General features: G+C 40.8%; 2 long non-coding RNA genes across 2 annotated transcripts in view; both read left to right on the forward strand.

Moving 5' to 3' along the window:
* LOC111096879 overlaps positions 1-7,286 on the forward strand; it is a 53,400-nt gene extending 46,114 nt beyond the window's left edge. Inside the window, exon 6 of the long non-coding RNA XR_005361633.1 lies at positions 7,099-7,286. This is a non-coding gene — a long non-coding RNA (uncharacterized LOC111096879). The remainder of the gene's footprint in view (positions 1-7,098) is intronic.
* Positions 7,287-10,420: 3,134 nt separating this feature from the next.
* LOC102156818 overlaps positions 10,421-23,838 on the forward strand; it is a 69,266-nt gene continuing 55,848 nt past the window's right edge. The window contains exon 1 of the long non-coding RNA XR_005361634.1: positions 10,421-10,695. This is a non-coding gene — a long non-coding RNA (uncharacterized LOC102156818). The remainder of the gene's footprint in view (positions 10,696-23,838) is intronic.

The raw sequence follows: 23,838 nt of genomic DNA on the forward strand, positions 1-23,838 counted from the left end.
AGAGAAGATTCTTCAAAGTTAATTCCACTGGTGATTAAAAATAAACTGAATGACACCAAAAATAGCAAAAAGAAAAAATGCATTCAGGCTGAGATTAACAGCCAACTCCTATCTTGGTCTAAAGTATTTTTCCGTAATGTAGAATTTAAGGCATAGACAATCTTAAAATATTTTCTTTATTCTTCTTTCCTATAGCAAATAGCTCTCCCCCAGGGCCTCCAAGCACTCAGCCTTAAACATGTATTATTTACTTTCTTGCTTACTACTTCCCAAGCTCTGATCTAAGAGAAGAGAACCAGAAGACAAAGTCTTTGATTGTATTTCTAGCCCTAGCTTCTCCTCTGACTTGAGACTTGTGCATTCAGTATCCCATATAGTTACTCCCCCAGTTGTCCCATAGGCACCTCAACTTCAACACATATTGGGGACTTCTCTTCCTACTGCTAACCTTTTCTCTATTATTTCCAGTGCCTTTAAGTGAGATCACCATGCCTATTGGTATCCAAGTCTCAAACATCAGAATCATTTTAGATTCTTTCTTTTTAAATATTCACTTCCAATCAATTTCCAGCTCTGCAACTATACCCTTCCCATCCCCTTTATTTTCACAGCCCTAACCCGGGCCTTCACAACCTCTTGGTTGTGGCCTCCTGAACTTGGCTTCTCATTTTCCCACCTCTGTCTTACTCCATGTAACCCCATCCATCTCCTGCACTGCTAGAAGTCGTGGTGACTTTCAGTGCGTCTCTTTTACGATGGCACCTAAACCTCCTAACATGGGGCCCAAGGCTTCCTTAGTCCTGACCTGTCTGCCTGGCCAGCGACATCCACCATTTTCTGAATTGTGCTTAATTCTAAAAATCTAAACTAAGAATTCCCCCTACACACCACACACTTCTATTCCCCATGCTTTTTCTTTTCCCTCTACCTGAACTTCCTTTTACACCTTTCTTCATGTAATACGAACCTTCAAGGCCGAGAGAAGCAGCTGCTTCTTCAGGGAGCCTTTCAAACCCTCTGCTGGGCTATCTATATCCTGGACCATTCTTCTAGCATAGTATACCATGTGATTCCCTGCCTAAGCACTCAACATTAGTTATAGAAATCATCTGTGTTTATACCCTGCATGGGCTGATAGCTCCTTAAAGGCAGGAAATGTCTTAATTATTTTGGTACCTATTCCCTAGGACCCAGGAGAGTCATCATCACACAGTAGGCATTCCACAAATGTTTACTGATCTGAAAGCCCCTTTGAGGTTGAAATATTATAAGAGGTCTCAATGTAGCACTCGTAGACCTAAAATACCATTGGAATACTCTTACATTACAAAATGAAAGTGTTTGTAGTTCTCTATCATTCCTAGCTCCTGATATTTCAAACCTTGTATTCAAAAATACTTCTAATATGATATCCCATGGCACGGCAGCAGGATTCAGGGGGCTTAGAGTGGCTAGTGCTGCACTGATATGTGATCTTTTTTACCTTGTTATCTGTGGCTAAACCATATTAAATAAGATAGATGATAAGATATGTGTCTAAGGCCAATACAATGAAATTTCATGTGATCTAACAGTAGACAGTTATTAAACAATAGAGTCCAGGATGCTATTGTTATTTATGTACATATCTTAGTCCTCACTACAACATTTCCACCTGGAAGACAAGGCTGAGGACTCATTTATCCTTGAAACTCTGAGAGTCTCTATCACAGCGTCCCACACAAAAAAATGACCTCCATAAATGTGCGTGGAATTGAATTGAGGCTGCTAAATGGAACGAAGCTGCTTTGAGGCACCACTTTTGTTTGCGATAGTCCTAGGAATATATGTAGTGACCACCTCTTCCTCCTTACAATGAATTTCCTTGTCAAATGCCTCTTTAAAAGGCAGGTGAAGATAATTGCAAGTCAGCTGGAAGTGCTGTCAAGCTACGACCTCTGGGAAGGCCTGGAGACAAGTGGTATTGTGCAGTGCTGCTAACATGCAATGTCTATCTGATTCAAATAAAGAATCAATTTGAAATTAAGATGAGTAACGACATCAAGCACTTATAGTCATAGCAGAGGGCTTTGTTACCAGGCCCTGGGAGAGGTGGGGATGCCTCTCCTCCCTGCTCAGCCTTCCCTTATCCTGTCAGACTCCAGCTAGTTGGATTCATAAATGCTCAGCTCTTAAAGACTGTGATCCTCCATAAGTATTTGCTAAGCAAAGCACAGCACCTCTGCTCCCTTTTGAATTCAACAATATCAGTTTTCCCCATCATTCATTCATTCACCTGGTCAAAAATCATCCATCAAACACAAGTCACAAGTGACAATTTAAGGAATTTACAGCTAATATTCTCCATGGTATTTCCCATGGATTTTCTGCAGGCACATAAAACACAGAAGTGAAGATGCTAGTCCAAGGGACATGGCATGCAGTTACATGAGGGGAAAAGGGACTCTTAGTTCAGAAAGTTCTCATTTTTCCAAAGTCTGCAGAATCTCCTATAGAGCTCTTGAAAAATAAATTTGTAGAAACTGAATATTAATTTGTTCGTGCCTTCATATAAGGAATTTGTGCCACGAATAAAAGAGAAAGAGTGATGATTCTGGATAACAGAGCAAAACAGGAATTCTCAAACTAGTAAAATCCTTTCTCTATGGAAGCTGACTTATAGGCACTGCTTCTAGAAAACATGAGAATCATATCTTTCTTCTCCTCCTGTCTCTAGTGGTAATAAACACTGTTGTGTTGCTGTAATATAATTGAAACAGAGACAGATATGGAACCCAAAGCCCTGATTTTCATACTTCTTTCGTTACTTAAAAGCTGACATTAAAAATATTATTTAACTTCTCCTAACCTCAGTTTCTTGTCTATAAAGCAGGATTATAGAATGTACCTTACCAGATAGCTATGAGGATCAAATTAATGAAAAAATACTTGCTTGATATTGAATCCTTGTTTGATCTAATTATCAGTAAGACTTGTTAAGATATAATGTTTGGGGGCACCTGGGTGGCTCAGTTAAGAGTCTGCCTTCAGGTAGGGTCATGATCCCAGGGTCCTGGGATGGAGGCCTACATCAGACTCCCTGCTCAGCAGAGAGTCTGCTTCTCCCTCTCCCTCTTCCCTTCCCTCCCTGCTCATGCTTGCTCACTCTCTCTCTCTCAAATAAATAAAATCTTTTTTTAACAGAAAAAAATATGTAATGTTGGAAATTCACAACATCTTTTCTTTTTCTTTTTCCTTTTTTTGCCAATTCATGGTATTTGAACCAAAAAAAAAAAAAATGGACTGAAAGTATCTGGAATTTCTATAAAACTGTTAGTCCACAAAAAGCTACTTTAAAAAATCTTCACTTCCACACAGATGAATCAGAGTTCAAGCAATCAAGTGAAGGGAAGCCCTGTGCTGCCACAGGTTCTGTGGTTTCTCAAAGCAAACAACATAGTTGCACCGAACATCTAATCAGGACGTGCTCTGTGCTGGGCACTAGGCTGTGCACTTGATATGCATCTTCCCTTCTAATCCTCAGTATAACCTAAGAATATTGAGCTCCTCAGCACAGCACCACGGCCCCCAGTGGAGTCTGCACATATGGCTAAGGCAGACCACAGACAGCCTGCTCTAAGAAGGAAGGCTTGTTATCCCAAGTCTGAACCCTGAAGGATGCTAATTAAGCAAGCAACCTATGTCCCTAGCAACCTTGTTTCCTTTTTCCTTTGTTCTCTCTCTTGCTCTATTGTGACTTCATATGGGGCCTTGTGGTCACCTGCTTCTCTCTCTTGGTTGCCTCTTCCACAGATGCCACAGTGATCTTCAGAACCTGAGCTTTTGGCCTTTCCACCCTCTGAGAATCCAGAGTACTTGGCAAATAACACTGCTTGCTTTCATGAGTTCTCTCTCAGGAGAATGAGAGAGCCTGGAAGATGGGAGCTACTCCTCATCTATACCCCTCATCATATCTGCTGGGTTGCATGGAACAGGGGGTTCCTTTCTCCTCACTTTCTATTGGGTGATTCTTGGCCCCTGCATGCACATTTACAATTATGTGGAGAGTGTTTAAAAATACCCATGCCTGTGCCCAGTCTGAATCCAATGCAATCAGAATTTCTGGGTTCGGGAACTGAGTCTCAGTTTTGCTAAATCTTCCAAATGGCCCTAAAGGCAGGGCTGAGAGCCAGAGTATTTGTGTTTATGTCCTAGTGTTTCTCTGTTGTCCCTTCACTCATCTCACTGAGTATAAGAAGACTGGCCTCCTCTTCTCTGGGTCTTCTGAACTGCAGAGCTTGCCTGCTCTGCTTCTGGCCAGGCCTTGAAATAAATAGTCAGTGCTCTGCCCTTGAGATCAAGGCCTGTAGTCCTCTAGTGCTGCCTGTGTCTCCGCAGGTAGACTTATTTAATTCTGGAGCCCATTGTTTGGAAACCTACTTTTACCCCAACCTAATACTGGATACAAATTCATTTTCAGTGTAGTGAATTTGACATTTATATCTCCATTTGCCTGACAATATCCCATCAATTGATTTAGAATTTAGGAAGAAAAGATATTTATTATCTCCTTCAAGTCAACAGCATCCTCTTTTTCTTGCCTGGTGCCCAGGCCATATAGATGCTTAATAAATATTTGTTGAATGAGTCAATTCCCTATGCACTTCCAGTAATATCCATTCTCTAAATTTCAGTCTTACTTCTCTCTCTCTCATCCTCCACAAGCTACAGATGGTATAAATGCTGCAGTCCTTGTGAAGACTGAAAAAGCAGTCAGACAGATGTGTTGTTCATAGCTCCCTAGTCAGGCATAACTAAACATTTACATTTATTACCAATTAGAGGGGAAACAGACTGTAGTTTTATGCACTGTATGTGGCTGGATATATTTCTTTCTGGGATCTCACTAAAAACTTCAAATGTATCATTGGATCTCACTCTCTTTCCAACTCGAACCTCATTGAAAATGCCATTTAAATAGAGGTCTATCAATGACAGCACAAATCTACACATCATTCTTTCACCCACCCATGGAGTGCCATAGAGGGGGGAAAAGCAATGTCACAGAAGGGCAGCTGACCCAGTGTAATTGAATTGAACCCACTCTACTGAGAGTCTGTAGCATGTGCAGAATTGATGGAGTTATGGTAGTCTTTGTTGAAGGCGATGCATGTAAAATTGTTGATAGTACACAGTATACAACAATATGTGTGAGCCCATAGAATTCTGCTGTGTTTACAGCCCTTTTTCCATTGAAGATAAAATAGAATGAGTGAAAATAGTACTAGCAGTGACTTTGGAGTCATTTCCACAAAGCATCAGACTCAATGCCGAAGAATTCACTGAGTTCCAGCTAATTTACAGTACATCTCCCATATAAAGTACTGACCCAACCTCATCAGAAAAATCAAAGGAAAGCACTGGTTGAAGTATAGGCAATGCAAATTCTGGTCTCAGCTCCTGTTAACTCAGCTTTTTGACCTGCAAAGTCAGATGAGTGCCCCAGGAACTTTCACTAAGAAAATAATGAGATTTAAATTAAAGATTTAAATAAGGATTTCATCACAAGTTATTTATAATAGAGACAGTTTCAAAACCAAATGCCAACAGGGCAGGGACTGGTAAATATATAATAGAAAACCAAATGTCATTTAAAAATTGTGGTTTTACCATAATGAGGTATCACTTCATACTCACTATAATGCATGACTATCACAGAAAAAAAATGCTGGTGAAAATGTGGAAGAATTGGAACTCTCATGCATTGATACTGGTAGAGATGTAAAATGATCCCAAAGCTATAGAAAACAATTTAGTACTTCCTTAAAAAGTAAAACATAAAATTAACCATATGACTCTGTAATTCCTCTTTGGTATATTTCCAAAAGAACTGAAAACAGGGGGTCCCGGGAGACTCAGTCAGCTGAGCATCCAACTCTGGATTACAGCTCAAGTCATGGTCTCAGGGTCCTGGGATTGAGCCCTACATCAGGCTCTGTGCTTGGTAGGGAGTCTGCTTGAGATTCTCTCTCTCCCTATGATCCTCCTCCTGCTCTGGCTCTCTCTCTCTCTCTCTCTCTCTCTCTCTTTCTCAAATAAATCTTAAAAAGAAAAACTGAAAACAGGTAGTCAAAGAAGTACATGTACACATATGTTCACAGTGGCACTATTCATAATAGCCTGAAGGTGGAAACAGTCCCAATGCCCATTAGTGGATGAATGGTCAAACAAATTGTGGCAAATACATACAGTGGAGCCTTTCTAATCCATAAAGAATGAAGTACTGGCACATACTGCAACATGGATGAACCCTGAAAACATTACGCTAAGTGAAGGAAGCCGGACACAAAAGATCACATATTGTATGATTCCATACATATGAAATATCCAGAAGAGAGAAATTCATAAAGACAGAATGTAGATCATAGTTTCCAAGCATTGGGTTGGGGGGCGAGGGGCACGAGGGAAGAAAGGGTAAATACTATTTAATGAGTTGGAGGCTTTTTCTAGGAGTGACAGAAAGATTTTGGACCTAGATGGAATTGGTGGACACAAAATATGAATGTCCTAAATGCCATTGAATTGTTCATTTTTAGATGAACAAATTTTTTTAAAGATTTTATTTATTTATTCATAGAGATGCAGAGAGAGAGGCAGAGACACAGGCAGAGGGAGAAGCAGGATCCATGCAGAGAGCCTGACGGGGGACTCGATCCAGGGTCTCCAGGATCACGCCCTGGGCTGCGGGCGGCGCTAAACCGCTGCACCACCGGGGCTGCCCTAGATGAACAATTTTATGTTATGTGAATTTTACCTCAATAAGTTATTTTTCTGAATTGTGATTTTTGTTTGTTTGTTTTGTTTTAAAGATTTTATTTATTTATTCTTGAGAGACATAGAGAAGAAGAGACATAGGCAGAGGGAGAAGCAGGCTCCATGCAGGGAGCCTGATGTGGGACTCAATCCCCGGATCCCAGGATCACGCCCTGGGCTGAAGGCTATACTAAACCCCTGAGCTACCTGGGCTGCCCCTAATTGTGATTTTTGAAAGATATTTACTGACATGGGAAAATTCACATTATGTACATATTTTTTGTTTTGTTTTTCTTCTTTTTAAAGATGTATTTATCCATGAGAGACAGAGATGGAGGGAGGCAGAGGGAGAAGCAGGCTCCGCAAGGAGCAGTCAGCCTCGTGCAGGATTCTACCCCAGGAACCTGGATCATGACCTGAGCCAAAGGCAGGCAGACGCTTTACCAACTGAGCCACCAGGTACCCTACGTACATATTGTTCAAAACTGGACTTATAATCCCAATTTTGTAAGCTTAAAAATGTATGTGTCTATGTATGCATATGTATATATGTATATATATAAACTCACATATATATTCACCCATATATATATTTATTCATATATACCATCTTTGCCCCACCAAAAAACTGAAAAGAAATTCAGAACTCTGATAATTGAATTATAGACTATTATTTCATTTTCAGAATATTTTGCATACTCCTTAAAATGAGCACATGCCAATTTTATAATGTGAGGGAAAAGAATATTATTGAATAAGAACTGGGTTACAAGTCTATCACTAAGGTTCCTCCAGCTCCACAGTTCTAGCGGTCTAAATGTGTTACATTTACTTGATTGCCTGTTAGATGTTGGGCAGGACCAGATGAGCCTTTTGGGTAGGCATCTAGGAAATGGTGATTTAAGGCAGGCAGGCAAGAGCGGAGCATAGAGACATTCAATATACAAACAGTTGCATAGGCAATCTGCATGCACAATTTCAGTCCTCATCACGTTGTTCATAAGTGGTGCTGCTAGAAGGACATACTTATCTGTTATCCAGCTCCAGAGCCCATTGTCTCTGAAGGCTCCTTTAAGAGTTATGGTAACATTCATGGCTCTCATGTGGACTCTTTCCATAATATGTGCATCTGAAAATAAAATAAATGTTCCCATCCTGCACAGCTACCCTAGCTGAATTCCTACATAACAGAAACTGAGTTGCTTGACTTTTTCTTTTTATTATTATTATTATTATTATAAATTTATTTTTTATTGGTGTCCCATTTGCCAACATATAGAAAAACACCCAGTGCTCATCCCGTCAAGTGCCCACCTCAGTGCCCGTCACCCAGTCACCCCCACCCCCCCACAGACTGGATAAAAAAGCAGGACCCATCTATTTGCTGTGTACAAGAGACTCATTTTAGACATATGGACACCTACAGCCTGAAAATAAAAGGTTGGAGAACCATTTACCATTCAAATCGTCCTCAAAAGAAAGCAGGGGTAGCCATCCTTATATCAGATAAACTAAAATTTATCCCGAAGTCTTTTTATTATTTTTTAAAGATAGCCTACATTATTGATGAATCCCAATGGGTGGTATCCTAAAATGATCATCTCTTGTTTGACTTGTCACTCATTGTGGGATCCTGAACTTCTTGCTATTCTCAATTCAACCTAACTCTTTTTCTTCCTATATCTCAGTGTCAGCGTAACTTTGCAAGAACGCTGAGTTAAAAAGGAGAGTTGGAGGTAATGCTCACATAGTCTGAACATTTTACTTCACATTCACAGATTTGTTTGTTTTTTATTTTTACCACTGTGTCATCTTTAGTGATTTTCCCCCAAATCCTAATTATCTTTGTGGATTAAGAATTCTTACTCTTCGTTTGACTAATGTGGGTCAGTAGGTATAAAAAGGGAGCTGGACCATTAAAATATTTGTGCTAAGATGATACTAGAAGATTTATTTCTGCTGGTGGAAAATTCCTTCTATGGGAGGAGCATGTACTTGGGCCTGTGAGAAGTATAAAATCTCCTTTAGTGTTTCCAACAGAGAAAAGATTCATAAAGAAAATGAAGTCAGGTGATCCTTCAGAAAGATTGAGTCAAAATGCATGAAGTAATTCATAACAGAAGATACAGAAGGTTGATAGTATGTTCACCAAATCCTGAAAGCATAGATGCTGAAGAATCATTGACTATTCTCATATCCACAAAAGAAGAGTTTCAGGAGAGTTTTGTCAACATAACTTAGGGATGTAACTAAGCTGAGTTTTGAGAGAATGGAAGGTGAATCATTTCGAGCTCCACTAAGAACTGGTTCTATAAAACTGTGGCAGAATGGAGTTGGATTCTTCTGCTACTAAGAAGGCTGAGACATTGCTCTAGATTCCACCGACAGAAAAACCTGGAAGAAGTGGAGGGGTGATTCAATACCTGCCATGTGTCACCTTCATGTGTGCCAACCCTCAATGGAGACTAAGACTCATTATTTACCATTATAGACCTTTATAGAGTTGTACCTCTAAATAAGGTCCACAAAGGACAATGGTGTATGCCTTCTGAATGTCTGTGTGCATGCTGTCTTGAAAGTTGGGAGGGAGTGTTTGTGGATAAAGGAAAAGTCTGGGGAAGTCTACATCCCTATCTAAGTCCTGCTTTTTGTTGTTGTTGCTGAATTGTAAACTGTGAGCCCTCAGTTGATAACCTGACACACTGATTACTGGTTTTCTAGCTCTTTCTTTGAAAGGACACTAATCCAGCCCCAGGCAAAATGAATAGCACTGGGATTAACCAACAAAAGATCTCCTTTCCTCTACCTTGACCTAGATCTTAAGAGGAGGTCAGTATTTATCAAGAGGCTGCTATGGCATCCTAGCCAGCCAAGCAGAGCATTCACCAGGCTTGCCTGACCCCTCGTGGAGCTGTTGGTTCCATTTAACACACACACACTGGGCTCACTCCATGGATTCCTTGCCCCAAGACAACATTTCACAATTGTCTACATTAAATCATACTGTGTTCTCCACCCTCAAGTCACTCTGAAGAAAACGTTTTAAGGTCCCTCAGGATCCAACACATGGGACCTAATTAGTTGCTCTGTCCGCCAAGTTTAGTTGATCAAGAGGAAGATCTGATACTCCAGAGTTGATATGTTCCTCTAGCATCATCACCGTGTAGAGGTTTTGTGAGCTGCTGTGCTACAAAAATGGCATATCTTGTGCTTTAAGCAATATGAAAATCGGTCCCTGTTGTCACTTGTAGTGCCGCATATGTATGCTTCTCCCATTGCACTACTCAGGGAGCCTTCACTTGATACCTGGAAACTCATTATTAAGGTGAAGAGACAGGAAGCAATGTCAGGTGTGACAGCTTTGAATGGACATCATCTCAATGTTAACAAAAACCTCTCGCTTCCCAGGATTTCTCTGTGTTAGTAACACCAGGATATATTCCTCCCGTGGTGCTATCTTTACATTTCAAAGAATTAGTTGAGGGCAAAGAATAAAGAAATATGAGATTTGCTTTCCCCAAAAGTGTCTTGATTTTAGAAAATGCATTGGGCTGCCCCTCACATAAAAACAGGATGCCACTGACTCTGCATACAGCGTGTGTTTTGCTCTGTTTTTCTAACAGTCAGGTTGGATTTATGTAGAGCCAAATACACACACTCTCCTGATCTCCCTGTGGCCAGTGCTCTAAGATAGCTGGTTGGAATTAGAATCTGAGTTTGCTATCATCAGAAGAAACAGAAGCTGCTGTGTCCAGCATTATGCAGAACTAAGATCCACACTGGGATATCCAGATTCGCCCAGGAGAACCAGAAAGACTTGAATTCATTTAATGATCCTACAAGCAAGGTCAAATGGCGAGAGGGCACTGGGAATGCTGAGACAAACCAACTTGATCTGTGGAGGTAAGATGAGCAAGAACAGGGGAACAAAAAGGGGGCAAAGAGCTGGGACTCTGGGAGACAGGACCTAAGAAGATCCCAATGGTTCTACCCTGCAGCATCTCCTTGGCCTGGCTTAGTTTTTAATGGGCTGAGTACAATTTAGCTACTGATGACTTTTCTACCTCAGACATGTTCCTGAAAGCCAGAGTGGCTGGCGAGTTGATTGCAGCAGTCAGCGTGGGGTCCTGACTTTCAGATCTGTGACTCTCAGCCTGGGCTCTGATACAGGGTTGAGGGGAGAAGGGACCAGAGTCGAGCTGCTTCTCTGGGAGAAGGTAGCATACCAAAGCTCTTGGGATCTGGGGGGATCAGTTCTCTCTATTCCCCAGCTCTGGAGGACCTGCACCTCTGTCCTCTTCCCCATAGGGAGAATGCTCAGGAAGGCTGGTGTTGGGGGCAGCAGTGTCCTTCAGAAGCACCCTGAGGGGCCAAGGGAGACATGGCTGGATGCATTTATCTCCACTGTGCATCAGAAACCAAGCATTCAAGACCCTCTCTCAGACCCTCTCTGAGCCACTTCCCACCAGTACCTGCCTTTCTTCTCTCCCTGGCTGCCCTCTCCATTCCTCCACCCCCCCCCACCCCCACCCCACACACCCTCTTCTTTCTTTCTGTTGATTCCTAGACCCACTTCAGCTCTACACTTATCTTTGGATTTTAGTATTACCATAACCTTGCATCTTTTAACCTCTACATTTTAATCTCTCACCCTGATAGCTCTGAGCTTCTTTTTGTTTTCTCACCATTTTGCTCTGCCTTATGTTTTAACCCTTAATCATGTGAAATGTTTAGCCTAAATTTTAACTCTTTCCTTTGTCTATTGCTTTGCATTGTCTATAACTCAATTTAAAGTTTCTGGTCTTTTATTTTCTAGTCTGTATTTTATCTGTTTTCTAGATACCCTTTGCTCCCTCCCACTGTTTTTTGTTTTAATTTTCATCTTATGTTTTACCATGTACTATAATGACTCAACAATATACTAGTCCAGTGGTATGCACAATATTGAGAGCCCACATTCCTGAAGAGGAAACAAGAAGGCTTTGTTACTCCCATCTCTTGCCAGCTGCCTATATATACATATATATATGTCTTTTCCATTTCTCTCAGTAGATTTCCTAGCTTAGCTGAAGATGACTTAGCAAAGAATCTTGCCTTCGGAGACTTATGGATAGAATCTCCTAAGAGCCAAAATCTTACTGTTCAGATAGCATGTTTTACTTGCTGAGTATTAGTTATTTACAGCTCACACTATCCAGGCATTTTCAGAAAAGTCATGCGTTTTAAAATCTATGTTCTCCAAAGTTTGTATCATTGGCGTGTGAGTAAATCATCCAAATGGTTTGCCCTGGGTGGTTGGGAATGGAGCTGAGTGTTGCCTTCCAGACTATGCTTCTGGTCTGACTTGGTAAAGAGCCAGGTAGCGCTGAGTGGGGAGAATAAGGGCGGGACTCTGGTACCTCACTGACTCCTCACTGGGCTATTTCCCTCTGTCCCATCTGGGGTTAGTCACAGAAGAGGTGCTTTATTTGAATGTGCTACCCCCCACCACCTTGTTTCCTGTATCAGGAGAATAAGAAGTCTATAGCAGGGGTGATTCTGAACAGGATTTCTAAGTGGGGGCAGATACACCCCTGCTAGGTGCTTCTTTGAAACCAGCTGGCCCTGTAACCAGAACAGATACCCACCAGAAAGGCTTCATCCATGGCTCCTCTCACTTTCTGATGTGGCTAGGTTTCCCAGCCCTCACCACTTCGAATCTCAGGAGGTCTACAGCATACAAAAGAATACCGGGGTGTGGGCCAGTCAGAATGGCTAAAATTAACTCAGGAAACAAAAGATACTAGTGAGGACATGGTGAAAGGGAGAATTCTCTTACACTGTTGGTAGGAAGGCAAACTGATGTGGCCACTCTGGAAAACAGTATGGAGTTTCCTCAAAAAGTTAAGAATAGAACTACCCTTTGACCCAGCAATTGTGCTACTATGCATCTACCCAAAGGATACAAACATAGTGTTTGGAAGGTACACATGCACCCCAATGATTATAGCAGTATTATCAACAATAGCCAAAATACAGAAAGAACCCAGATGTCCATCCACAGATGAATGGATAAAGAAGATGTGAGCTATATCTATATATAACTCAGCTATCAAAAAGAATGAAATCTTGCCATTTGGAACAACATGGATAGAACTAGAGGGTATTATGCTAAGCAAAATAAGCCAGTCAGAAAAAGACAAGTACCATATGATTTCATTCTTATGTGGAATTTAAGAAACAAAACAGATGAACATAGAAGAAGGGAAAGAAAAATAAGGTAAGACAAAAACAGAAGGAGACAAACCATAAGAAACTCTTAACTATAAAGAAACAAACTGAGGGTTGCTGAAGGGGAGGTGGGTGAGGGGATGGGGTTACTGGGTGATGGGTAATTAAGGAGGGCTCATGATGTAATGAGCACTGGGTGTTATATGCAACTGATGAATCACTAACTGTATTGAATTTAAATTTAAAAAAAAATCCTGGGCACAGGGGAATCTCCTTTTTTTTTTTTTTTAAAGATTTATTTATTTATTCAGTCAGAGCGAGAGAGAGGCAGAGACACAGGCAGAGGGAGAAGCAGGCTCCACGCAGGAAGCCCAATGCAGGACTCGATCCCAGGTCTCCAGGATCACACCCTGGGCTGCAGGCAGCGCTAAACCGCTGCACCACCAGAGCTACCCGGGAATCTCCTTTTTTTACTAGGCTATCTGAGGGAGAAAGGATGATAGAACTTCCCCTTTTGTCAACTAAACCAAGTGGGCCAGGAGATATCCCACCTGAGGGCTAGTGCTTTTTCTCAGAATTGGATGGCTGCAGTACTTCAAAATAGGATTCTCTAAAAGAGCAACCAGTAGATACTGAGTAACTGCTATAAACAGGTCTTAGTATCAGGTACCAAGGAAGCAACGTGGTGTGTAAGGTTTAGTCCATCTTCAGGGACCTCTTGATGTAGTTGGTGATACAAGAAATAGGCATGAAATCACTACATGGCAAACAAAACACATCTGTAGGTGCTTCTCTCCTTCCACCTGCATCTTAACCAAGACCTATTGGTCCATAGGCCAAACTTCAAGGTTACTTTCTTGAGGAAATCTTCCTTTTCTGAGTTAGGTAATTCTCTTAATGGCTTTCACTAAAGCCTTTTCTGACCTTTACTTTTGCACTTTGCGGTTTCCTTCATTTCCACCTGTTTTTGTCATTAGACAATAAGCTTTTTAAGAGCAGAGGCTAAGTGTCACACTGTTTAATTAGCAGCATGGAGAGATGCTTTTTATTTATTTATTTATTTATTTTTTTATAAAATTTTCTTCAATGGTTTATTTATTTATTAGAGAAACACACACACATACACACACACACACACAAACAGAGAGAGAGAGAGAGAGAGAGAGAGAGGCAGAGACACAGGCTCCATGCAGGGAGCCCGACGCGGAACTCGATCCCGGGTCTCCAGGATCACGCTCTGGGCCGAAGGTGGAGCTAAACCTCTGAGCCATCGGGGCTCCCCTCAACAAGTATTTTTAAATGAATGAATGAACAGTAAGAGGCAGCGTGTGTTACATGTGGAAAGCATAGAGGAGACAGCATAATCTGAATTGAAAAGGAAATGGGGAAAGGGATTCCCTGAGTACTGTAGTACGATCATGTTGCCAGTGCAGTATGAGTGATCTCGCAATTTTTGTGACCCTAGGTACCTGGTTGCCGGCACAGTCACTTCTCATCTGGTGTCATCTTAAGTTTTAGAGTTCCTTGATCACAAGAAAGTTGATGTGGGTTGATTAATACCCTGTGGAAGAGGAGGCATTATGATTCTAACTGAGCTCTACTTCCACATCTGTGTGTGACAGTAACAACTGGGCCGGATGACCTCTTTTAGCCAGCCTCTGTCATAACGCTTCCTGAAAGCCACTGCATGTAGCAGTCTGTGGTGTGAGAGAAAGGACCTAATTACCACAACCTTCCAGCTTATGTTCTGGTGGGAGAGCTTGGGCATACATAAAAAATATATATATGTACAGAAATACCTCTGACCATAAGTGACACCCTCACAGAAACATTCACAAACAAGCACAGTGCAAAAAGGACACAGACATGAAAACAACCAGTCGTCAGCTGGCTCAGGCCAAATAAATAAATAAATCACATGGAAGTAGGGGAAAGAAATGCCTGCAGACGTAAGGACCTTGTAAGCCACATAACTATTTTGTGCATATTTCTTGTATCACTAGCTGTATCATAAGGTCCCCAAGGGCAGGGACCAAAACACACACCATGTCTCTTTCTTGGCACTTAATACTACAAGCTATCTATAACAGACATTCAGTACCCATCCGCTGCTGCTGAAGAGAATCCCATTTTGAAATGGACTACATGGAAGAAGATATGGTGAGAGTGTCTGGTGGGACCCCCTCCTCCTGGGTGGCCCTACGGGAGAAAAGGGCCTGGTTTGCTGAAGGAGAGCACAGATGGTGGTTGTGTGGGGGCAATGACAGGTATATTGGGCAAAGCACAAAGGCTAGTGGGAGAATGTGTGGGATTGTTAGATAAGGAAAGTGGGTGATAGTGGGAAGCAAGAGACAGCTGCTGGTAGACAAGAAGGGAGAAGAAGGTTAGTATGACGAATGTGTGAGCACCCTGCTGGAGGTGCTGCATATATCAAATGTCAGGGAATAGATTCCATGGAATCTGTACACATAAGGTTTGGCTGGGGATTTGTAAACTTGTGTGTCAAACAGAGAAGGGAAGTTGGAAGAGTGGTTGTTTCATAGGGTTCAATATGAGTCTTCTAGTTTAACAAATTCGTATTGAAGATCTAGTGGGGGCTTGGTAGATAATGGTGATGGACATAGTCCCACCCCGGCCAAGGGGCTCAGTAAGGGTAAAAAGGGCTGCATTAAGAGATTCAGACTTCAGACTTCAGGTGGCTCAGTTGGTTAAACATCTGTCTGTAGTTCAGGTCATGATCTTGGGGTCTTGGGATTGAGCTCTACCTCAGGCTCCCTGCTCAGGGGGGAGTCGGCTTCTCCCTCTTCCTCTACCTCTCTCTCTCTCTCTCTCCCTCTCGCTCTCTCTCTGTCTCTTGCTCTCTGGCTCTCTGTCAAGTAATTAAGTAAAATCTTAAAAAAAAAAAGAGGTTCAAACTTTATGAAGGGAGCTTTTAGGAAAAGAAGCAATCAGAGGCTTTTTAAAGTATCTGAGACAGGCAGTCACCTGCTTACATGATGCTTGAGAAAGATGATTTAGCATGAGAGTCCAGATTGGAGGTGGGGGGTGGACTTGAACAAGGAGACTGGCCAAATGCTGCCAGAGCTTCAGAAAAGAGAAGTAGCATCTGGCCTTGAGAGAGGGTAGAGATGAGAAGTGACTGCAGAAATGTTTCCAGTTCTGCTCTGATGTGGTGACACTGAATGATGAAAATAGAGAAGGGAGAAAGACAACCACATATTTTCCATCTTTACAACACTGATCTGCTCAGGAGGCCTTTTAGGAGCTGCTTCATGGAAGGAGCACAGGCCAGGAGTCTGAAACATGCCTCTAGTCCTGTCTGTTGGACCTTGGGAGAAATTATTTTATGTCAAATTTGGCTTATTTATCTAAGATTAGGCCATTTCAGCCTTAAAAGGCCTATGATTTACAACAGTACTTTGGTGGTAAAAGTGTGTAATGGATGACATAAATTAATAATATGCTAAATTACACTGTGGGTGGCAATAATGACTGAGATTTGTACAAGGATTTATACTTTATGAAGTATTTTTTGCATTTTCAACCTTCCCATGACCACTCAGGTAAATGTAATTATTTCATTCAGATTTTACAAGTGAGGAAACAGAGATCTGGAGCTTTGTCCTAAGGTCATAAGGGTGGTATGTGGTAAAGCCAAGACTTAAACCCCCCAAATCATAGCCGACTGTACTATATGGGAGCCTGGAATTATTGCTTATTCATTCAACATCGGCTATGAATTCTTACTGCATGGAAGCCAACATTAGATATTATTATTGTTGTCATCTTGGAACATTTTTTATTCACTGAACCACCCATCTAGTCATTATCATATGTTTACTGATCACCTACTATGTGACAGGCACAGAACTAGGCACTAACGGTACAACAAAGAATAGAGCACAGTACCTACTCAGGAGGACTGAGTCTAGAGAAGGAGTTGGGCAGCTATGGTAAGTAAATAAATATTTACAATAGAGTGCTCTCAGTCCTTATTGCTGGAGCATGTGTGGAGGGCATGTGATAGTGTATACGCAGGTCTGTTTCATGTGGACCTGGCACCATCTCATTCTTCTCACAGACCAAATCTCTTAACAAATGGCTCAAGAGGCCTTCCCTTGGTCAAGGTTCCTCTGGCTTCAGGTCACCATAGTCTGCTCTTCTCAGAACACTGCCACACCTGCTACCACCATTTAGTCTGTGGTGCCTCAGAGTTCATTTTCCGTTCATTTATGTCTTGTTCACTACATGTTTTCCTTTGTCCTTCTGGAGAAGGCTCTGTGGTATACACAGTGGTTTTTGCAGGTGAGTGCCATAGGTAACATTTGTTACTCAGTCACAGCACTAGGTCTGAACATGGTAGCCAATCAATAAACATTTGTTTGATTGATTAAGATTCCCAGTTTGAGAATCCATATGGCAGAAAGGTGCCAAAATGAATCCCCTAAAAGGGCAGTATGCCATTGAACCAAGAGAATGAAGTTCAGAGCAGCTGCACTGCTGTCCAGGAGCATTTTTATGTGATGACTGTAGTCGGCAAGCCCACCCTTGACCTCCACCAGTCTGTGCATCAGGGGCTTAAACAACTGCATTCAGAGTGTGTAACCTCACTGTGACAGGAAGAGAGACTTTGGCCCTTTAAAGTCAATTTTGTGAAATAGATCTCGATCCAGCAGAGATGATGTTAAGAAGCAATTAAAAAAATTATTGTTGTTATTTTTACCTGCATTCTGTTTCTGGCTGTGCCACTGTCATGTGAAGGGGTCTTGGCACATATGCTGTTTTTGAGTGCCAGTTTTCCCATCTGTAAGATAATCCCTGTCCTTGATCCTCAGCTCACAGGGGTGTTTAGAAGCACAGGGAGGTGATGTTTATGCTGTGCTTGCAGTATCCCAGACAAAAGGAATTGTATAAATAAAGGCGATCACTCCTATTATAGTATATACAGCAGTTCAGGAATATGTTTAATGCCCTGTCCCCTTTCTTCCTCTCTCTTGCCCTGAAGTCTCCCCTCTGTTTGTACCCGGGAGCACAACCGTTCTGATCTAGCTGTAGTCAGATTAATTGAACAGGAGCCTTTGAAAACCCATCTAGTTTACCCAGCTTGCTTATCTTTCAGGCCCTTAACAAGCTCTTCTCTATTTTGCGAAAGGAGAAAGAAAAAGACATCACTTGGAATGTCAACTGCTTGGTTCCTTTATCAGCTCAGCTTTTTTTCCTGAAGGTCCCCCTGCCCCTCAAGTGATCTCATCCAAAATTCCCCCCACACTGTGATGGCTGGATGCAGGACTCTCTGGTTCAGTTGCCTTGGCAACAACTTCTGGTTGTTGCAGGTTCTGTTTAGTGTTGGGTCCTAATCATTGTTTTCCGCTCTGCATCACGGTCCAAGAGGGGCAATAAACTGAATTAGGTGAAACAGAGGAAACAGTCCAATGAGAGACAGGAGGGAAAGGGAAGAACAGGCAGAGAAAACCTCTAGAGGGGCCACTGTTGGGTCTTTGGAACTACCAGGTAGTTACAGATTGAACAAAAACTTAAAGTCAGGAAGCTGATAAAGGCAGGTACATAGAGACTTTGACATGATGAGACTTCTCACATAATTCCAGTGAGAATCATAAGAACGGAGAACTTCATAAGTAGAGCAGAATATCTCTTCCAGGTAGACTAAAGGACCATGCCTGATATATTTTCTCACCCTCAGTGAACTTCGACTTTAGGAATCCACTGACATTAACTGAGGGCCTGCTCAGAACCAGGCTCTGTATTTAACAGTATGATCCAGAAAAAAACCCTCCGTAGTGTCCACCTGGGACACATGTCCTTAAAGCACAAACACAGTAGTCAAGTGGTTTTACTTACTCTTAGCTTGTTATTTATTTCTGTTTTTATGATATCTCTTCATTTGGAAGACTTGGCATAGTTGTTTGAGAAAAAACAAGTCTAAGACTTGTGAGTTTGAGAGAGAGGAACATTCTGACACATCTTAACTGCTGAGCTTCAGACTCTATATATGTAAGGGACTATTTATTTATGTTGGCACCAAGTACAACTCTTATATTTACCTTTAAAAGCAAGGTGTATTGAATAGGGATGGATTAATTTGAATGACAACTATACATTTAAAAAAATTCACAGACTTCATCTTTGTATTCATTCACCAAATATTTATTGGATTCTGATTATTTGCCAGGCACTGTAATAGGCACTAGAAGTATAGTGGTAAAGAAAACAATAGAACATCTCTGTCTTCAGAGATGCCATCCATGTTCTATCTCAGTCCCATAATCAATATTGGTGTTCACATAAGTGCTTCTGCATTAGCAGAGAGATTAAATGGAGGATCTAGTGTTGCCACACCCAAAGTTTACCACAAAATTAATAATCTCAAGGTTGAAGGCCCCTCCAGGGAACTTTATCTCCCTCCAACTCCCCATTTACAGGAATCCCTGTTTCAAGCATCCCTTGGAAGTAGGCCCTACTTTCCAGCCACTCCCTCATATGTCCCTTCTTCTAGCAGCACCTCCACTACCAGAACTTTCCTAGATCTGTCTGCCACATCTCACCTGTCTCAATCAGTAGTGTTCTAGAAGGTAACCATGTTTCCATTCTCCTCCCTAATTCATTCTCCACACAGCTGACAAAGCGGTCTTTCAAAAACGGAATTCAAATCATGTCTTCTCAACTTAAAATCCTCCAGAGGCCCTCTTTGCACTTAGTTTAAAATATCTACTCTCCACTCTGTTCCAGCTAGTGTCTCTGACCTCACTCTCCTGGTTTCTAGACAATAGCAGGTACCTCTACCTGAAACACAGTGGTTTGACTGCTTACATCCTAGTACTGTCCCCAAGTCCCTACACACCACAACACACACTAAAAACTAAGCTCCTTGGCAGCCTTCACTTGGATTTGTTCACCTCTATTTACAAATGTGTCTCACATAGTAGGCATTTATAATTATTTATTGAATTTTTAAAAATCTAGCTTCCTTACACCTTTCTAAGGGTATCTGGGTGGCTCAGTCAGGTAAGTGTCTGCCTTTGGCTCAGGTCATGATCCCAGGGTTTTGGGATCAGACCCTGCATTGGGCTCCCTACTCAGTGGGAAGTCTACTTTTCCCTCTTCTTTTGCCTCTACCCTCTGCTCGTTCTCTGTCTCTGTCTCTGTCTCTCTCTCTCTGCATCTCTCAAATAAATAAAATATTTTAAAAAAATTTTAAAAGGTGCGACACCTTTCTAAGAGTGACAAGGGAATATCTGTAGAAGTGTCTCAAGTGTATATATGATTTTAAAAGTTTATTTTTTCTTATATTGTACAAAATTTCTTAGGATCAAGAAACTTGATCCAATATTATAAAATGTTTATTGATCACTTTCATGAAACTGGTTTAATGTCTGACCAATTAAACTTAATTGAAGCCTCTCCTCTGCCAAGCCAACTACACCTTCCACTGAATTTTGAGCAATGACTTGATGTACATATCAGTGGGAAGAGTTGAAACTAATTCTCTGTTCTTAATCGCTCCTAATACATGCTGGTCTGTAATAAATATGATATCAAAATAATTATAATAAGATTATATGGAATCTAAGACATGGTAATTAATGAAGAAATATTTGAACTGTCAGTGGTGTCTTGAGCCCTAAAGGGAAAAATAATAACCTGACAATATAAGTGAAATATGAGATCAACCAATTAATTAGGGGAATAATTTAATATGGTGCTCTGAAAGTAGGCCAATTAAAATGTACTGATATTATTTAACATTAAGGTGCTAGATCCTGAACACAGTTTGAAAGTAGACCTTATATTCTTACCCTCAGGGAACTTAAAGCTGATTTAATAGTTGTATATAAAAGGACAAAGAAGCAGGAGGGGCGGTGTTGATTTGATTTACTTACTGGAGCTCCTTCCTCTGGCATTAGGCTGGAGCAAGGGAGAGCTGTTACCACCGCTACACTATTCAGAACTTGTCCCTTCTCCTCACTCCTTCTAGCCTTCATTGGAGGGTGAGAGGGATCAGTTTGAGGTCAATAGAGGACAGAAGAAATGGGTTTTAAAAAAAAGGTTTTCCAGAAAATAGTAAGTTTTCTATAATAGAGCTAGTTAGTGGAAAACAAGAACCCAGATATCATTAGTGCCTTTGATAATCCATTAGGAATAATTAATTGGCTACTAATGAAACAATAACAATAATAAATACAAAACTGGAACCATTCTGCCTTCTAACATACTTAAGGGAATCCATGTTATCTACCCTCAAATTTAATGATAATGCAAAAGATAAACTACAAGGTAGCCCACTAACTACTCATTTAACTTTAATGAATGAGGATTTCTGAAATAAATAATAATAAGTGTATTTATAATTTGCTAAAATTTCTTTAAACTTTCTAAAGTCTTCTTGTGAAATACTGAAGTTTCATGGTCTCGCCTTCAATATCTTGTTTATAGCATAGGATGATTAATATTTTGATGTCCTAACACTGTCCCTGAAAAGGGAATCCTCCATTTCTTCTCACTAGAAGGAAACACAGAAGGCCCTCCTCTCTCTCTCTCTCCTGGAATATCTGATTCTCATTGAGGTGCCCTTTGAACTGCTTTTGTAGCAATTCAGGTAGATTGTGTTGAAATATTCATCCTTCTCTCTTCTCCTTGGGCACCATTGACATTCATGTAGAAGATATTGGGGAGAACTGCTTGTGGCTGGATACCATCCATGGCTCTCTGTTTCAAATGAGACTTACCTTAAAGTTTAGGGCTGGCAAACATCATGCTTTCGTTAACGCATTTGGCAACATAATACACCAAAATGGATGACAGTTTGCCAAAATGTGTTGCAGGTTGTCCAAGCACATTAAATTATTGTGCTTAAGCACAGATGAGCTCTGAACTCATTGGCTAAGACTATTACCAATTCGCAAAGCAACATTCACCAACATCCAACATCTATCTATATTCCACCTATGTATCATGACTCTAGGTTAAGAAGTACAGGGATTAAAAAAAAAAAAAAGTACAGGGATTTGCTTAAACTAATAGCACTGTCCGCAGCTTGACTTGATTTCTTGGTGCATATTTACATGAGAACAGAATGCTGATACTAATAAAAACTATGAGTAATTGTGCTCTTACTAAAGTTTACTAAAGCTAAGTGCTTTCCATGCATTATTTCATTATATCCTCACCACCTATGAAGTAGACATCATAATTAATTCCCATTTTATAGAAATAAAGAAATTAAAGCCTAAAAATTAAATAACATGGTGATTGGCAGAAGAAAAAACTCAAATCCAAGTCTTTCCAGTATGCATTTATCTTCTTTAAGACTCTGTGCCCTAACACCCCTTTGTAAATAACATGCCAGGGTATGAAGGCTATAATCATTGCTTGGGCATACATGATTATGATAACTTACACATCATTGCTCTCCCTAATGTACACATCAATATACTTAGTCCTTTTGTCTACTGAGTTAATCTTTCCTTATAATCCTAACATGCACTGTAGGCATACTGATTATAACAATTTTACAATGAATTACTGAAACCCAAGGGTGTCGAGCATCTCCATTGTGTCCATGGTCACATTTGTACTACATTCCCGGTCATCTAATTAACTGAGATTAGTTATTTAATATTTTACATTATTTTCCCCATCAGCTCACTCTGAGGCAGCAATTTGTACCTATACCTCTGCTCAGAAGGAAGAAATAGAAAAGAAAATGGAGTAGTTTTTTTTTTTTTCTTTTTTGGCAGTTGCAATGTATCACTTTCTTTGTCCTGAGGGCTAAAATAATGTTTGAAATTGCAGCAAATTGGGATCTCAGGGCCAAATCTATCTTCCTCTGTAGAGTTTTCTACTCTTCCTTGGAATTCCTTGGTTTTCCATTTATTTAGTATTGCAAATTTAAAGTCTGAACCCTCCAAGTAAACTGTTCAAAAGCTCCTTTCTACCTCAGTTCCCCAATCCAGTAACCAAAGACCAGACACCCCCAGGGAAGTTTCGCTTGGTTTTCATCTGATGCTCTTGAATTTAATATTTCTTACCACTCAAACAGGAAAGTGGAAAGTCTAGGGCACAAATGACATAGAACATGGAGGACATTACCTGTTTGTTCCTTGGACTAGTGAGGTAACAATATATTCAGATAATGGATGAATTATCCATTTCCTACTTCTGTTTTCTGACACCATTGGTAGAGACAAATTATAGATAAATTATGAAAGAATAATCAGAAAGCTTTGATGACTTAGGAAATGTGGAGGACAAAGGAGAAAGAGGAATCCAAGGTGATAGAAACAAATTGCACCTTGATAACTTGGAGAATGATGATGCCATTAAGTGAAGTGGAAAGTCAGAAGGAGGAGCCACAAGGGGTGAAGGGAGGAGGGAAAAGAAATGATGAATTCAGCTATAAAGTTGTTGAGGGAAGCGATGTTGGAAAATTAAGTACCGTGTATCTGGCGGGCAGTTTGAACAGTAGAAGCAGAGTTTTGGGAAAAGGTTCAGGTAGGAGATAAAAATGTGAAGGTTGTGTGTATAAAAACGAGTGATGTCTCTGGGGTAGAGAAGAGGAATGAGGTTTCAACCTGAGAAATACCCTTAAACAAGCAGCCAACACAGAAAATCCAGTTAAGGAAGTTCGAAAAAGAATGGACCATGCATGGGAGAATAAATAGGATGGTGCCATGTGTCGGAAACTAAGGAATGATAATGGGTTGTTTGCTGATAAGGCTGTGAGGACTCAATCAGATTAAATATTTTGAAGCAGTTCATATGTATCAAATGTTATGCCTGTTTTTACCTGTAAAATGTTCTTTAAAACCAACATTTGAG

Source organism: Canis lupus, chromosome 7 (assembly GCF_011100685.1).
Source record: "Canis lupus familiaris isolate Mischka breed German Shepherd chromosome 7, alternate assembly UU_Cfam_GSD_1.0, whole genome shotgun sequence".
NCBI lineage: Eukaryota > Metazoa > Chordata > Mammalia > Carnivora > Canidae > Canis > Canis lupus.